Source organism: Myotis daubentonii, chromosome 7 (genome assembly GCF_963259705.1).
Source record: "Myotis daubentonii chromosome 7, mMyoDau2.1, whole genome shotgun sequence".
NCBI classification, from domain to species: domain Eukaryota; kingdom Metazoa; phylum Chordata; class Mammalia; order Chiroptera; family Vespertilionidae; genus Myotis; species Myotis daubentonii.
Genome location: NC_081846.1, coordinates 77,408,992 through 77,426,866, shown reverse-complemented (window position 1 = coordinate 77,426,866; position 17,875 = coordinate 77,408,992). Strand labels below are relative to the sequence as shown.

The following is a 17,875-nucleotide window of genomic DNA, read 5'->3' as shown; positions in this document are numbered from 1 at the left end:
ATCAATGTTCTTTTTTATTCTATTGCCCAGGACGATGCAACATCCCAGAGGACACACCTCAGTGTCAGACATCTGTGGAGGCCCCAGCCCGTAATCAGGCAGCAGGAGAAATTGACTTCTCTAAACCTTTCATCTGTGTCTTCTCCCCACCAAAGCATCCCTGTCTTGATAAGGATGGTAAGGAATACACAAAGGTGGGATCTGAGTTTGGTCATGAGATGAAGCTCAATTCTTCAGGCTATTCTCTACTTAGCCCACTTTCCTCTCAAAAACAGGAAAGGGCTTCAGGGTAGAAGAACGAGTGCTAATGCTTCTGCAGAGGGACAAGTAGGGAGTGTACCTTCTAGAACTGGGCAAAGTCCTTCAGCACAAATCCCCAACATAGCAGCACTGGGACAGCTGTGGCTGAGGTAGAGGACCATGCCAATCGGTGTAAGAAAGCTTAATTAGAACCTAAGACTCAAATGAGTACAAACAAAGATTCTCGCAGACTCACACTTCTGTCCTCTTTCATACCCAGTAAGGCTCCATTTCTAATTCCTTTCCCTAGTTCTCTCATATACAGAGGCCTTCACCACGCATCTATCTTTCCCACTCTCTAGCAGCATTACCTAGGTACACTCTTGTCTTCATTCCTTCACACAATCATTTTCAGACTCACCCATTTACACACGAATTCCATATATAATCCATACAGATAACTTAACATGCCCTGAAGGAAATGAAATTTCACCTGTTGTGTGTCTAACCTTATGGCTCTTCAGCAACCAGGCCTTCAGTCCTTCATGGAGTGAACATTCTGAGAGTGCACGCACATTGTCTCTAACAGGCTCCCTCTCAAAATCTCAAGTTGAACAGGTGTCACTCCTGCAGTTGTTCACAAGTGCTGTCACACTACACAGCAAAGATGCACACCCTCAGTCACCATCCCTTTTCACAGACATGGAAAACACAACCAGATAAGTCCCGGAATATGCATACCACTCAGCAAGAACTTGCACACAAAGCACATCCTCGTTCCCACATTGTTATACCATGTAATCACATCAAACAAAGTAGCCCACACACAGAATCCTGAAATACCGTATGTACGTGAACTTTCACTCCACATGCTCATGTAGGTCATGGCCATCTTAAGTCCTACCACCTTCACACACATCTTCTAGTTTTACATTTCATAGTGCTTTCCTGGGATTCCATCAATCACATCGAAATGTTTCCGGTCCTGGAACCTTTAACATGCCTGTATCCCAGTCAGTTAGGAAACAGAAGAGCCCGGAGGAGCACAAAGGAGGTTTGTATGGTGATGCCTGTAAGTAGCACCTATCATTTCCCTTCATTTCCTATTGTAGAAATGTAACCTCATGGTCAGAACTACCTGCAAGGGAAGCTAATAAATATAACATAGCAGTATGTCCAGGTTGAAAGGAGCCAGCAGTCTCTGTCCATTTTCAAAGAACATTCTTTGTGCAAACCCAGTCACCCATGACAGATATTCACACAATAAATATTTCTCTGCATTTAATATTTTCATGAGAACCATATTACACTATCAGTGAAGATGAAGGCCATGTGTGCTCACTGAACATGGCACATAGTAGACTCTTCTTGTTTGTTAAATGGACAGATATACTAACATACACAGATAACAACATCAACTATATCTCTATTATTTTTTTTAATTTCTCAGCAAAGCTGAACATACATATGAGAAGGTGCTTTGCAGCACAGAGCAAAGCAGTGGCCCTAACTCAAGGCTGGAAATATGCAAGGCTTCTTCTTCAGACAGTTTATCTTGCATCTCTCCTAAAGACAAGCTAAAGAGTGCTGCTAAGGAGGGACTATCGAAAAGGCTGCAAAAGGGAGGTTGGGATCTAATCAGAACCCAGGGTTGAGCTGAATAGTTCTGCCTAATAGTCAACACAAGGATGCCAAGGACAAAAACAGAAATGCTTCTGCATCATCTTTAATAGGATAAACAGTGGAAGCAATATATGCCAAGGGAAAAACAAGTAATACCACAGTAATAGGACTGGAACAAGCCGAAGGAGATCAGTAGAAAACAGCATTCTATTTGAGGAAATAATGGGAGAGGGCATATCAGAGAAAAGTGGAAGAATATTTTTATATGAGCTGGACAAGGGCATGTTGTATTTACCAGAAACATGTGAAGCACTAATAACTGAACACAGGCCCAAAGTGGTAGAATCCTCAAGAACTGAACTTGAGGTAGAGTGCAGAGATACCCAAGTGAAGATCCCATCACATCCATATACTTTCATAGCCAATGTTTCCCATTCCCATTCATTACATACGAAATTCCTATGAACTCACTTTCCCTATCATCTATTTCCTTTTAATATTCCACATGGATAAAAATTCCATATGATCCAAAGAGTTATAATTTCTCTGACTCCTAGGACCCTAGGTTAGTATCCCTGTTTTTTTTTTTTGTTTGTTTGTTTGTTTTTAAATATATTTTATTGATTTTTTACAGAGAGGAAGGGAGAGAGAGAGAGAGTCAGAAACATCGATGAGAGAGAAGCATCGATCAGCCGCCTCCAGCACATCCCCCACCGGGGATGTGCCCGCAACACAGGTACATGCCCTTGACCGGAATCGAACCAGGGACCTTTCAGTCCGCAGGCCGACGGTCTATCCACTGAGCGAAACCGGTTTCGGCAGTATCCCTGTTTTTAAATTTTATGGAAATGGAGAGGCACAATAATTCTTTGTGTCTAGTTCCTTTCACTCATTACTATATTTGTGTAATTCATCCATGTTGTACGTGATGTTAATTTTTTTCCTTATTGATATATGTATATCATTTCAAGAATATTATTTCTGCATTGATTATACTCTTGCGATCATTCAGGTTGCTTTGACGTCGAACTTCTTGAAAATGTGATGTTCTGGGCACTCTATTGCATATATTTTTCAATATGACCATAATTCTATGTGGTGAATGCTGAAGAATTAGAATGCTAGGCCATAGGGGCCATATTCTATTTTAACCTCCTCAAAAGTCAATATTTCACACTTTGCTTTCTAATGCAATTTCTTGTTATGGCATATCTAGTATGACAAAATAGTCCCTGCATTCTCTGCCATTATTTTCAAAGCACAGGCATTCTTTCTCTTATAAACCTTCATTTTCACATACCCAGATTCGATAACTATTGTCTCACATTTTGGAAATATACTAACTGCTCTAGTCTCAAAGACAATATCTTAGTGATAACATTCCTTATCTACAAAACATAATATATAAAGCACGTAAGTCCATTATTATTGATAATGCAATCTACATATTATGCAATAAATATGTGCTGAACGAACACAGTGACGAAAAGCACACATACCCTCCTCAGTCACACAAAGCTCATTCCACATTTACATTTGCAAACACCAACTCAATAACACATTATACCTCAACCCAGTTTTAACCAACGCATAAGAAATGTAAACACTAAGTACATTACATTCACCATGGCATTTTGCTATAAATATGAATAATACTATGGTGCACACATTCCAGAGACATGAAAATAATCTTCAACAGTGAATTAAGCAGCAGTGAGCTTCCAAAGATTGAAACAGGAACAGTGACAACATAGTGTGTAATTTCCTCAAAAATAAAAATTTATCCTTTTACATCATTGTATGTATATGTGTATATATATATCAGTATAAAGAGCAATATAAATATATTGATATTCATTAAGAACTTCATAAAAATCACACCGCATATCTGCTAAATGCACAATTTTTCATGAGGAATTTGAATTGATATCCACCTTTTAATCCCTGCATACTATCCTTCAGGCATGATTCAAAGTTGTTGATAATCTGTATAGATAGATCTCCAGAAATATCACATGCAAGATACCCAATCCAAATGACATCCACCAAACATACCATTTAATAAGAGCTGCCTCAAACAGATTGTCAAACTGCAGTGGGAAGGCCAGGGAGGGTTGGGGGGGGGGGGGGCGGGGCAGGAGGGAGAGGGGTAAGAGATCAACCGAAGGACTTTAACCAATGGACATAAGACACTGGGGGTAGGGGAGGCCAGGAGATTGTCAAGGGCGGGGGTGGCGGGGAAGGAGACATAAGTAATACCCTTTGAAATACTTTAAGCAATAAGACAATAAAAAAAATAAAGTCAAGCAAGTATCAACAAAAATTTTTTTAAAAAAGAGTTTACTTATAGCTTGGAATAAATATAATTTTAAATGGGAAAGTCACCTTAATTACTGTGAGAGCAAGTGTCAAGTGAAATGATGATGCCTGACCTGTAATGTCCACTGAACATGCAGTTTTTGAATTGACAAAGACCCCAGAAAATGCCTCATCTCAGTGTTCTTTTTTATTCCATTGCCTAGGACCCTGCAATACCCAGGACAAGACACCTCTACCCAAGTCACCATTGGAGGCCCCAGCCTATGGCCAGGCAGAAGGGAAAAAGTCTGCCTTCGGTGGACCTATCAACGTTATCTGCTCACCATCTAAGGGGCGTATGGAGATACACATGCTCAGAAAAACACGTGGTGATGAGGATGGTAAGGAATAAACAAAGGAGGGATCCGAACTTGATCAAGAGATGTAGCTTAATTGCTCAGCCTACTCTCTACTTAGTTCATTTTCCCCTCAAATGCAGAAAAGGACTTCAGGAAAGAGGGACTAGGACTAAGGCTCCCACAGAGGGACAAGTAGGCAGTGTGCCTTCAAGGACAGGGCAAGGTCGCTCAGCACTAATTTCCAACATAGCGCCAGCTGAAACTGAGGCAATAGACAGTGCTGATGGGTGTGTGTGACATTTTACTCAGACCTTACTCTCTGGGAACCACAAAGTCAGATCCTCACACACTCACTCACACATCTGTCATCGTCCATACCAAGTAAGGCTCTGTATGTCCTCCTTTTCCCTTGTTCTCTCATATACACAGGCTTTCCCTCTTCATCTCTCTTTCCCATTCTCCATTCCCATTACAGAGATACACTCTTACCTTCACTTCATCACAGAATCATTATCAGATTCACTAATTCCATAATATGCACACACTAATCCCATAAATAAGCAGCACCCCCTCACACAGAAAACCTCTTTACGTCAAAGTCTAATAAACTTATATGCCCTGAAGAAAATTTACTTTCATCTGTTTCCTTTCTAATCTATATGGCACTTCAGCTACCACGCCTTCAGATCTTCACTGAACTGAACATTCTGAGATCTCATACACCCTTCCCCTAATACTCTCAGTCTCACTGTCTTACAGTAAGAACAAGGACCAGTCCTGCACCATTCACATGTGCTGCCATACCACATTGCAAACATGCACACACTCATCCCCATCCTCTTTACCAACATGGAAAACACTCACCAGAAATATTCTAATACGTACATACAATTCCAAAAATACTTGCATACAAAACTACATCCTCATTACCACATTGATATGCCATGTAAACACCTCAAAGATCCCACACATAGAATTCTGAAATAGAATATGTATATGAACTTTCACTCCAAATTCTCGTGTGGGTCATGGACATCTTAACCCCTATAGATTTCACACACATCTTCTAGCTTGCTTACGTCAAAAATTTTCTTTCCCAGTATTCCATCCACCACATCAAAAAGTGTCCTGTTCTGGAGCCTCTGAGATGCCAGCGTTCCAGCCAGTCAGGAAACGGAAGAGCACAGAGCAGCCCATTCAAGGTTTGTATGGCGAAGCCTGAAATGGCACATGTCGTTTCCAATCATTTTCCACTGTGGCAATGTAATCTCATGGTCAGAACTACCTTCAAGGGAAGCTAACAAAGAGAACATAGTTTTATGTCCAGGTTGAAAGAAGACAGCAATCTCGGTTCCATTTTCAAAGAAGCCGCTTTGAACAAACCCAGTCACCCAGGACATATATTAGCACCATAACTACTCCGTGCATTTAATATTTTCATAGGAACCACATAACACTACCCATCCAGGTCGTGTGTGCTCAATGAATGTGGTACATGGTAGACGCTTTGTTTAAAGGACAGGTAAATACACAAATTACAGGAATGGGCTGTGTATCTATTACTTTTATTTAATTTCCCAGCAAAGCTGAATTCAGGAGATGCTGTGCAGCGCAGGCACAAGGTAGTGGCCCTAACTCAAGGCCAGAATGCATGGAAGGCCTCTTCCTCAGAGAGCTTTCCCTCCATCTCTTCCAAAGACAGGCAAAATGATGCTGGTAAGGAGGGACTATTGAGTAGGATGCAAAGGGAGGTGGGATCTAGACAGAACCCATGGTTAAGCTGAGTGTTTCTGTCCATTAACCGACAACAAGCTGCCCGGGACAACCAGATACTCCAATGATTCTACATCTTCTTAGTAGGAACAGCTGCTTAGAAGCAACCGAAAACAGCTGGAGGGAGCCCGAGGAGATCAGTGGAGAACAGTGTTCTATTTGAGGAAATCATGGCAGAGGGCCTAAGGGGATGAGAGTTTCATCAGAGAAACATGGAAGAATACGTTCCTATGAGCTGGCCCAGCACATGTCATATTTCCAGGATCCTGGCAAGCACTAATAACTTATTACACGCCCAACGTGGTAGGATCCTCAAGAACTGAACTTGAGGTAGAGTGCAGAGATACCCAGGCAAAGACACCATCACATCCATACATTTACATAGCCAGAGTTTTCCATTTACATTCATCTCATATAAGACCCCTTTGCTGTCACTGTCCCCATCATTCATTTCCCTACAACATTCCACATGCATCTAAATTCTCCATGCTGCATTTTTGTCCATGCCATGCAAGCCGTTATAATTTCTCTGGCTCCTAAGATGCTAGATTAGTATCCTTGTTTTTAAATTTTATGGAAATACAAGGGCACAGTATATACTTTGTTTCTAGCGCCTTTCACTAATCAATATATTTGTGGAATTTATCCATGTTGTGTGTGACATTAATTTGCTCCTTTTTGGTACATGTTTATCATTGCATGAATATTATATTTTCATTGACTATAATTATCTGGGCATTGGGGTTGCTTCCAGTCTGAGCTGCTTGAAAAGTGATATTGTGGGTAATATACTGCATGTATTTTTCACTATGGATACATTTCTGTTCAGTGAATGCTTAAGAGTTAGATTGCTAGGCCTTAGTTCCCATATTCTATCTTAATCCCTTCAGAACTCAATCTTTCATACTTTTAATTTCTAATGTTATACATCCTCCTCTGAACTCTGCCATTTTTTTATCAAATCACAGGTATTTTTTATTTTATATAACTTCATTTCCACATCCCCTTTAATTATTCCCTCACATTTTGCAAATACACTAACTGCTCTAGTCTCAGAGTATATTCTCATTAATAACATGCCTTATCTAAACAATCCTATCTAATAATAGAGAAACATGGTAATTGACCATACCTCCGCTACGCTTACCATTGGCTAATCACCCGGATATGCAAATTAACTGCCAACAAAGATGGCGGCCAGCAGCCACGCAGCTGAAGCGAGCAGGAGGTTTGCTTGCTCCAGTGGTGGAGGAAGCCAAGATTCTCCGCCTGCCGCGGCCCAGTTCCAAGCTCCGGAACCAACAATGTTTCAATTATAGAAGCTAAACAAACCCCAGATAACTGCTTTCAGCCAGCTGGGGCCTCAGAGCTTAGAGCACCAGTGATGGCAACAGAGTTTCAATTATAGAAGGTAAACAAACCCAGATACCTGCTTTCAGCCAGCCAGGGCCTCAGAACTGGAGCCGCCTCTCAGCTCCAGTGATAGCCATAGAAGGTAAATAAATCCCTGAATAAAAAAAAAAAAAAAAAGAGGCCGGGAGCTTCAGTCGCCTGCCAGCCTGAAAATGGCCCTCAGCCCCTCATCCAGGCTGGCCAGGCACCCCAGTGGGGACCCCCACCCAGATCCGGATCACCCTTCAGGGCAAACCAGCCAGCCCCCACCCGTGATTCGGCCTCTATCCTATATAGTAACAGGGTAATATGCAAACTGACCCTAACAGCAGAAAGACTGGGATGACTGGTCACTATGACACACACTGACCACCACGGGGCAGACGGTCAATGGAGGAGCTGCCCTCTGGTGGTCAGTGCGCTCTCACAGGGGGACCTCTGCTCAGCCACAAGCCAGGCTGATGGCTGCCAGTACAGCGGTGATGGTGGGAGCCTCTTCTGCCTCCTCAGCAGCACTAAGAATGTCTGACTGCAGCTTAGGTCTGCTCCCCACTGGCAAATGGACAATCCCCCGAGGGCTGCCGGGCTGCCAGAGGAATGTCTGATTGCCATCTTAGGCCCAATCTCCCGGGGAGCGGGCCTAAGCCAGCAAGTGGTCACCCCAGAGGGGTCCCAGACTGCGAGAGGGCACAGGCCTGGCTGAGGGACCCCCTACCCCCGAGTGCACAAATTTTTGTGCACCAGGCCTCTACTATAATATATAAAGCACATAAATACATCATTGTTGATAATGCATGCTACATACATAAATGTGTGCTGAACTAACACCAGACAGAAAGCACACATAACCTTAACCTTTTCAGTCACACAAAGTTCATCCCATATTCACATTAGCAAGTACCAAATCAACCTCACATTAAACCTTAATCCAGTTTTAACCAACACATTATGCATTTAAACACCAAGCACATTACATTCAAATAACACTTTCATACCCAATCCCACTGATATTCACAAAACACACCATTTAGTACGTTTACTTATAGTTTGGAGTTAATGGAATTTTAAATGGAAAACTCATATTAATTTCTATGAGAAGAGGTGTCATGTGTAGCAATGATGCCTCACATGTCATGTCCTTTGACCTGTACTTTGTGAGTTGACACAGACCTCAGGAAATGCCTCATCTCAATGTTCTATTTTATTCCATTGCCCAGGACGCCGCATCAGCCAAGGCAATGTGCCTCAGCCCGAGTCACCCGGTGAAACCCCAGCCTGTGGTCCGGCTGCAGGAGAAAAGTCTTCCTTCTCCCAACATCCTATCGGTGTCTCCACCCCATCCAAGAGTACCCGTCTTAATGAGGAGGGTAAGGAATATACAAAGGTGGGATCTGAGCTTGGTCATGAGCTGTTAGTCAATTCCTCAGCCTGCTCCCTATTAGTTCACTTTCCCCTCAAAAACAGGAAAGGGCTTTAGGGCAGAAGGACTAGGACTAAGGCTTCTGTGGAGGGACAGGTAGAGAGTGCGCCTTCCAGAACTGGGCAAAGTCCTGCAGCACAAATCCCCAGCATACAGCACTGGGACAGCTGTGCCTGAGGTAGAGCTCAGTGCTGACATGGATATGAGAGTTTCCTTAGAACCTTCCCCTCAGATGAGCACAAAATCCGATCCTCACCCACTCACACATCTGTCCTCCTCCTACCAGGTAAGGCTCCATTTCTCCTTCTTTTCCCTTGTTCTCTTATATACACAGCCTTACTTCTTCATCTGTATTTCCCATTCCCTAGCAGCATTACCTAGATGCACTCTCACCCTCATTCCTTCACACAATCATTTCCAGACTCACCCATTTACACACAAGTTCCATAAGTAATCTCCTTCCCCTCACACAGATAACCTCTTTAGGTCAAACTATAGAATACTCACATGCCCTGAAGGAAATGAACTTTCATCTGTTGTGTCCCTACTAATCATATGTCACTTCATCCACCAGGCCATAAGACCTTCATAGATCTAAACATTCTGAAAGCACATAACACACTCAGTCTCCCTGTCTCACATTAAAACAGGTGCCACTCCTGCACTGTTCACATGCGCTGTCATACTACATAACAAGCATGCATTCACCGATTTGCCATTCTCTTTTAGCAACACAGAAACACTTCTAAGATATGGCCAAGAATATACATACAACTCTACAAGAACATGCGACTCAACCCCAATCTTCATTCTGATATAGTTATACCATGTAAACACCTCAGATATAGCACACCACATACAGAATTCTGAAATATCACATATATATCTATTTTTACTTCACATGGTCACATACTGCATGTGTAACCTTAACTCCTACAGTCCTTACATATATTTTCTAATCTTTTTATGTTTCAAATTTTCTTTCCTAGAAATCAAGGAGAAGCCTGTAGCCCAGGACTCGGAGAAAACGGAGAACTCCTTTGACTATTCACATACCTACTTTCCTTCCCATACACCTAATCATAATGAGCCCTTTATGTCCCCAGTACATGGGACAGATGTAAGGCCCATGAAAATTTACTATATGCATGTACAATTGAAAAGGGGTGTGGCCGTCTTATACCATACAAAGGAAGGGTGGGAGCCCCCCTCAAAAAAAATCAAAATGGAAGAAATGACCTATATTGGAAAGATCCATAAAAATGTCCCCATCTCTCACATGTCTGAGAAGAAACACCTAATTGCCCATGAGCCCATGTTAGACAGCAGAGCCCAGGAGAACAGGGAGGAGGCTGACAGTCCAGCACAGCCTCCACCTCAGGGCGGGTATCCCAGCGCCAAGACGCCTGAGTGGCTGGTGGCCCTGGACAGCGGGTTCAGGTGCATGGCCTGCTGCAGGGTCTTCCCGAGCCTAAAAATCCTCCAGGACCATGTGGAGTATGGCATCAGGGAGGGCTTCAGCTGCCATGTTTTCCATAACGCCATTTCTCATCTAAAGTTCAAAGCACGTAAGAGGAGGAGGAAGGAGAAAAAAGAGAAGGCATTATTTAGACGCTAAAGACAAACATTTTGCCATGAAGACAAACTTGTACAACTAAAGAGACTGTTTTTCAGCCCCTAAAAGAGAGGATGTGAAGGTTAGACTCCACTAAGCAGGCTCATTCCCTTCAAGCAGACATAGTGTCCAACCTTTATACTCATATCTACCACCACCATCTCTACACCCTACCACCTATCTCAGCAGGCAGTCCCTTTTAATACCATCCACCATTTTCCTAACGGACAAGAAGTCAGACCACACTATTCCAGATACTGCCTTTCCTTTCTCCAACTTTATTATATACCCTCCATGAAAACACTCTTAATGCAAAAGACTGCAAACACTAAAAAATCTTGATAGTACAGATTGTAATTCTTCTCCCCTATATTCACCCCACATTTCTATGCAATTGGTCTTTGTTAACAAATTTACAAATTTACATATTTTTCTATATCTCTTTCTTTAAAAGAAGATAAACCTTTTTTCAATATCTTCCTCTAGTGTATTCAGCTGCACCATTATGTGCCTGGAAGACACACATTGTGGAAGTATAAAAAGGTACTGCATGGATGAAAGCAAAAGCAATTAAAATCCGCCTCTAAACTTCTATGAACTTGTGGAAACACAGGTGTATGTACACTCCTTATACATATGTATCCATGGGGAAGGATGAGCACACAATGAACAATTACAAGACACTCTAATATTTAGATTAACGTGTATATATACAGATTTCTAAAATGTCATAGTGCATATTTAAGTTTAATAACTTTAGAAGGGTGACAGCTAACTGTTGAAAAACACAATTTCCATTTTTATTTACATGCATGTCATTTATACTTATTTGACTTTGTATATTTTTAACTACCAATGTTAATTTCTCTCTGCCATCTTCAGAGAATATGAAACAAAAAATTAAAATTCAAAAAGTATTATTTATAATTCCCAAAACTATACGGGAAAATGGAAAATAAAATAGATCCACTTTTAAATGATCTTTATAATTTGTAGCTTTTACCCTTTTGAAATTATTAAAGCTTAAACCTGTACTATGGTATTTTGGACACCTTTATGTATACATATTAGATGATCTTGTAACTTTTCATTTTGTGCTGCATTCTTCCCCATAAAAACACACGTAAAAGAACTATATGTGCACCCGTGTGTCCACAAGTACACAGAAGCTAAGAGATGGATTACAGCTGCTGTTGTTTTTATCTGAGTATTTTTTACTTCTTCCTTTGAAAAAAGGCTCTGTTTTCTGCCAAATATGTAGGCAAGTCAGACTAGTTAAGTAAAGTCATTACTTCTCTACTTTCCTGTCATCATCCGACCTAGTTATCCCGAGTAAACATCTATCCATGACCAATCTGTACTGATAACTTGGAAGAGTAAAACAGGAGAGCGAGATATTAGAGATGGTGGTAGTGGTGAGTTATCCTTTGTCTGCAACTCAAATGAAGGTTTTTCCACTGCGAGGCTTGCTTCAATTCCTCTCCTTTGAAATACTGGGCTGTTTAAACTGTGACTAAGTCATTAGCCTTCCTTTACTAAGTTCAGTTAAGTTCTTGATTTTTTTTCCTCAATTAGCCTAAGCCATTTCCTATAGTTTGTAACATAAAGTTCTTTAATTAATGCAAGTTAGCTTCAACAGAATAACTTCTTCCATTTTAATAGCTGAAATGGCATAACCTAGAAAGGAGGAACACATTATATTCCTCTGACTTTATATTGACACAGTAAGGGATATATGGGTAGTCAGTACGTATACTATGTCCTTGATTAATTAGGAAAGTGCATTTGCAGATCTAGAGCCAACATTTTTATGCACCTCTACCACCACCATCTCTACAACCATCCCAGCAATATGAGCAGACGGCCCTTTTTAATACCACATAGCACAAGGCAGACCACACATCCCAGATACTGCCTTACCCTCTATGCAACTTACTATACCCCCTACATGTGCCATTCATGAATCTATGCGTGATGCAAAAGACTTTATAAACATTTTAGAATTTTTAGAATAGAAACTGCAATACCCTTCCCTTCTACTCAGCCCTAACATTTCTATGAAAGTGTTCTTTGTTAAGATAGCATGTACTGGAGCCTAGAATGTAATTGCAAAGTAATATATATTGATCTGTTCCAACAGGAATTTTGTTAAATGGGCAAAGCAAATAAAATTTCTTACATGCTACCAATTCCATTGTTGGTATTTACTATTCTTATTTTTTTATAGGATATCTAATAAGTATTATTTGTATATATTATACTGTTATTTCCCCCATTTTCTAAAAAAAAAAATGATGTATATATATCCTGTTGAGATTCAAAATCCTCTCTATGCTTGCCATCATTTTCTGCCTCATTCAAGTATACCTAATACTAAGCGCACTATAAAATACTTTCTAAAAGGTCTAGTACTTTCTACAGTGTCTACCCAAGAATGCTTAAAGTATCTAAAATTATGTTTTGTATAATAAGGATAGCTTTCACTTTTTACAGGTTAAAAATTCAGTGCACTCTAAAAACATTTTCCCTTATTATTGAGTTGTGCCTTTGTTTTAAATTCATAGTAATTTTATATTGTATAATTTTTATTTATTCATAGTATAGTAATGTTTTGAAAGTTTTCTCTTGAAGATAGCACATGATCTCAGTCCTTTGTGGAATATAGTGAACAACATAGACTGATGAACAGGGACAGATCCAGAGACAGAGAAGCAGCAATCAGACTGTCAAACCTCAGAGGGAAGGTAGGGGAGGGTGGGGGTAAGGGGGAGAGATCAATCAAAGGACTTGTATGCATGCATATAAGCCCAACCAATGGACACAGACAACAGGGGGATGAGAGCATGAGTCGGGGGTGGGGGGGAGAGTGAGGGTAAGGGGGGATGAGAACACATATGTAATACCTTAACCAATAAAGAAATTAAAGATTAAAAATTTAAAAAGAACAATGCTGGCAATTAATTAAAAAGAATTATTAAAATGTCTCACTTGCATTTTACTATGCAATTCTTTTTATTAAAAAGTCTTATGGAAATAAAAAAATCAAACTGCAACATTTTCCCAAAGAATAAACCATTTCAGAATGTGGTAGAATATTTATATTACCCATGCAGATAAGTCTACAACTTAAAACTTATTTTCTTGTTTAAAAAATATAGATCTATAACTCAAAGTTTTTTCAATGAATATTATAAAGAGCAACATCTATATGAACAATGAGAAATGAACAACTGAATTTCACAAATTGAGAATATATTGACATACTGAGAAGTTACAATTTGACTCATAACTTGGTTTATGAACTACATTCTGTAACTTATTGGAAGGGTTTAACACAAATTATGAATTGATCCCTTTTATTTGTCTCATTATTGCTATATATGATATATTTCCTAGTGGCAGAGCAAACTGAGTCAAGAATGATTAAAGCAGATACTACTCCCCACCTCCTCTAGCCTGCCAGACAAACTTATTTTCATCCTAAAAGACAACTCAAATAATACCTCCTCAGTGAAGATTTCTGGGATTTTTTTCTTGCATACTCCATCTGTGCTTTAAGAACATTAGTACATAGATCTGCACTTGCTGCATTATTCTGGTGGTTTGCCTGCTTGTTGGTCTGTGCTCCTTGAGAGCACCCCTGAATCCAGCAATCTCTATGAAATGCTTGTGCAATGAGTCGGAAGAAAAGTGAATAATACATTTTGATATGTTATGACCTGACAAATAAATAGTAAAGATCCAAGATTTTCAAAATGACATTATTAGATTTCTGATTGCAGACTCTTAACTGTCTAAATGAATAGTAACTGAAAGTGACTTCTTAAGAACTATACGTCACACAGATTGTTCCTAAATATCATTCAAATTTTTCACGATAGATTTAAATGTATCATTCTATCTAATAATAGACAAACATGGTAATTAACCATACCTCCGACACGCTTCCCATTGGCTAATCAAGGTGATATGTAAATTAACTGCCAACCAAGATGGTGGCCGGCAGCCAGGCAGCTGAAGCGTCCAGTGATGGAGGAAGCCAAGGTTCCCCGCCTGCCGCTGCCGGCCTCTGAGCTACAGTCTAAGAAACAATGTTGCAATTATAGAAGCTAAACAATCCCCATGCTTTCAGCCAGCCAGTCCGAGCTGGAGTTGCAACAGTGTTTCAATTATAGAACCCAAACAAACCAGATACCTGCTTTCAGCAGCCAAGGCCTCAGAGCTGGAGCCAAGCCTCAGAGCTAAAGCCGGCTCTCAGCTCCAGTGACAGGCATTGAAGGTAAATAAATCCCAGAATAAAAAAAAAGAAAAGAAAAAAAGGAGAGGTTGGGAGCTTCAGTCACCTGCCAGCCTGAAAACGGCGCTCAGCCGCTCACCCAGACTGGACAGGCACCCCAGTGGGAACCCCCACCCTGAAGGGTGTGTGACCAGCTGCAAACAGCTATCATCCCCTCATCCAGGTTGGCCAGGCACCCCAGTGGGGACCCCCACCCTGATCCAGGACACCCTTCAGGGCAAACCAGCCGGCCCCCACCCGTGCACCAGGCCTCTATCCTATATAGTAAAAGGGTAATATGCCTCCCAGCACCGGGATCAGCGGAGCCGCGAGACCTCCCGGCACCGGGATCAGCGTGACAGGGGGCAGGGCCCAAACCCCCTGATTGCCCTGTGGCTCTGTGTGTGGCAGGGGGCGGTGCCACAACCTCCCTATCTGCCCTGCTCTGTGCCTGATAGGGAGGAGCTCCCCAACCCCCTGATCGCCCTGCGGCTCTGTGTGTGACAGGGTGCGGTGCCCCAACCCCTCCTCCATGGGCCCTGCTCTGTGTGTGATGGGGTAGAGCCATAACCTCCCCATCAGCCCTGCCCTGAGTGTGAGAGTGGCGGCGCCCCAACCCCCTGATCCGCCCTGCTCTGTGTGTGACAGGGGGCGGTGCCCCAACTCCCCTATCGGCCTTGCTCTGTGCGTGACCGTGACGGGGGAGCTCCCCAACCCCCTGATGGGCCCTGGTCTGTGCGTGACATGGGGGAGCTCCCCAACCCCCTGATTGGCCCTGCTCTGTGGGTGACAGGGTACAGAGCCCCAAACCCCCTGATGGGCCATGCTCTGTGCATGACAGGGGGCAGCGCCCCAACCCCCTGATTGGCCCTGCTCTGTGTGTGACAGGGGGTGGCGCCGCACCTCCCCATCAACCCTGCCTTGAGTGTGCCTGGGGGCGGTGCCCCAACCCCCCAAATCGGCCCTACCCTGAGCGTGACTGAGGGTGGCATCGCAACCTCCCGATCCGCCCTGCTCTGTGCATGACAGGGGCGGCGCCCCAACTCCCCAATCGGCCCTGCTCTGAGCCCGACCAGGGGTTGCACCTAGGGACTGGGCCTGCCCTCTGCCACCGGGAGCAGGCCTAAGCCAGCAGGTCATTATCTCCCGAGGGGTACCAGACTGCGAGAGGGCACAGGCCGGACTGAGGGACCGCCCCCCCCCCCCCCGCCAGTGCACAAATTTCTGTGCACCAGGCCTCTAGTTAACTATAAAATTTACCATCTAGTTGGTGCATAAATAACTTATGAGTATTAGACAAAGACTTTTTAGTGCTTCAGTTAAAAAAAAGGGGGAGAAAATATGCTTACTTTAATACACAGGTAGAATGGAAAGAGGTGACAGAATGAATACACAAAACATGACTAATGAAAACTTGATTTAGAGAGATTAAAAAATTAGTAGCCTGGCCGATGTGGCTCAGTGGTTGAGCACAGACCCATGAACCAAGAGGTCATAGTTGGATTCCTGGTCAGGACACATGCCTGGGTGTCTGGCTCCATCACCAGTAGGAGGCGTGCAGGAGGCAGCCTACTCCTGATTTTCTCTCATCATGGATGTTTCTATCTCTCCCTCTACCTTCCTCTCTGAAATAATTTTTTAAAAATATTAAACAAGAAAGCATTACCTCTAATTTTCTTTGGCCTTTGTCTTCCTCACTACTTTTGGACAAAGAAGAATGCCTGTCTTTTTGGCACTGCTTTATCCCCAAAGGCTGGTATAGTGCCTAATACAGTATAAGTGCTAAATAAATATTTACAAGATTGTTTATAAAAGTAAGTCTCAATGAGACCCTGGGGAAAACTTAGAATTTATCTGAGAAAGTCTTAGTCAAAATGATAGAGAAATGAGTTTAGTCTTGGGGAGGAAAAACCTTCTCTTTCCTCCTGCGTCTTCTTAATTCAATGAATTTCCCAAGGTAACTCAAAGGAAACGTCAAACAGCAAAAAATACACTCAATTTTGCATCCGAAGGGGGGCATAAACCAGAGCCTAATGTGCTAAAATTAGGCTATGGGCTCCAAAGTACATAAATATCTTTATTCATCAGTGTATTACAGCTGGACCTGTCGCCACGTGTATGCTTTACTCAGCGACAACAAGGTAAAGTCACCATTTTTTTAGCATCAATCCTGAACCCTTCTGGAACATTTTTTCCTTTGAACTAGTCTTCAGACGTTTGTACAAGTGGAAGGAGTTAGCTCAGAACTTCAGAGCCGTTTTTTTCGTCAAACTGATGGCATTAAGCCGTGCGTACCGACAGCGGCTAAAGGCATTAGAGGCCCACACAACAAATAAATGCGTGCAATAGTGAGCAAGTCCAAACACAAGAAAAATGGGACTCTGGGATTGAAGGTTGGGTTTAGAGAGGCATTATGGACTTAGGAACTACCCCTACCCCATCTCACCCACTCTTTCTGAAAATGCAATTAAATTACGTTCCATTTTCTATTTCTCACGCAAGAAACTATCGACTTGCCCGCCATCACACTCCCAGATGGCCACACCTGGTGTATCCGCTGAAGAATCTCCAACTCCCGCCACACGTTTGGCTTGTATCCGCCCAAAGCGGAAGTGACTTCAAAGGGGCAAACTGAAAGTAGCAGTTCAAACACCAGGAATCGACACCAGCTATGGTGTTTTGAGAAAACTCTGCTCTACCTTGCTCTTCTATCCCTCATCTCTTCCGTTACTGCGGTGAACCCGATTCACTGCAGGCTCAACTCAACTAGCTCTCCTCCCCAAACTCCAAATTATTCAAAAGTTTGTCCCTTCTTATTGGTCAAGGAGGCGAGCTGGATCCCTCCCCAAAACTACAACTCCCGTCAGGCTGCCGAGGGA

At 42.3% G+C, this 17,875-nt stretch overlaps 1 protein-coding gene across 1 annotated transcript in view; it reads right to left on the bottom strand.

Moving 5' to 3' along the window:
• Positions 1-17,871, bottom strand: part of ZRANB3 (zinc finger RANBP2-type containing 3) — a 221,098-nt gene extending 203,227 nt beyond the window's left edge. The window contains exon 1 of the mRNA XM_059704593.1: positions 17,542-17,871. The gene's annotated coding sequence lies outside the window, so the exon portion shown is untranslated. The remainder of the gene's footprint in view (positions 1-17,541) is intronic.
• Between the last annotated feature and the right edge of the window lie 4 nt (positions 17,872-17,875).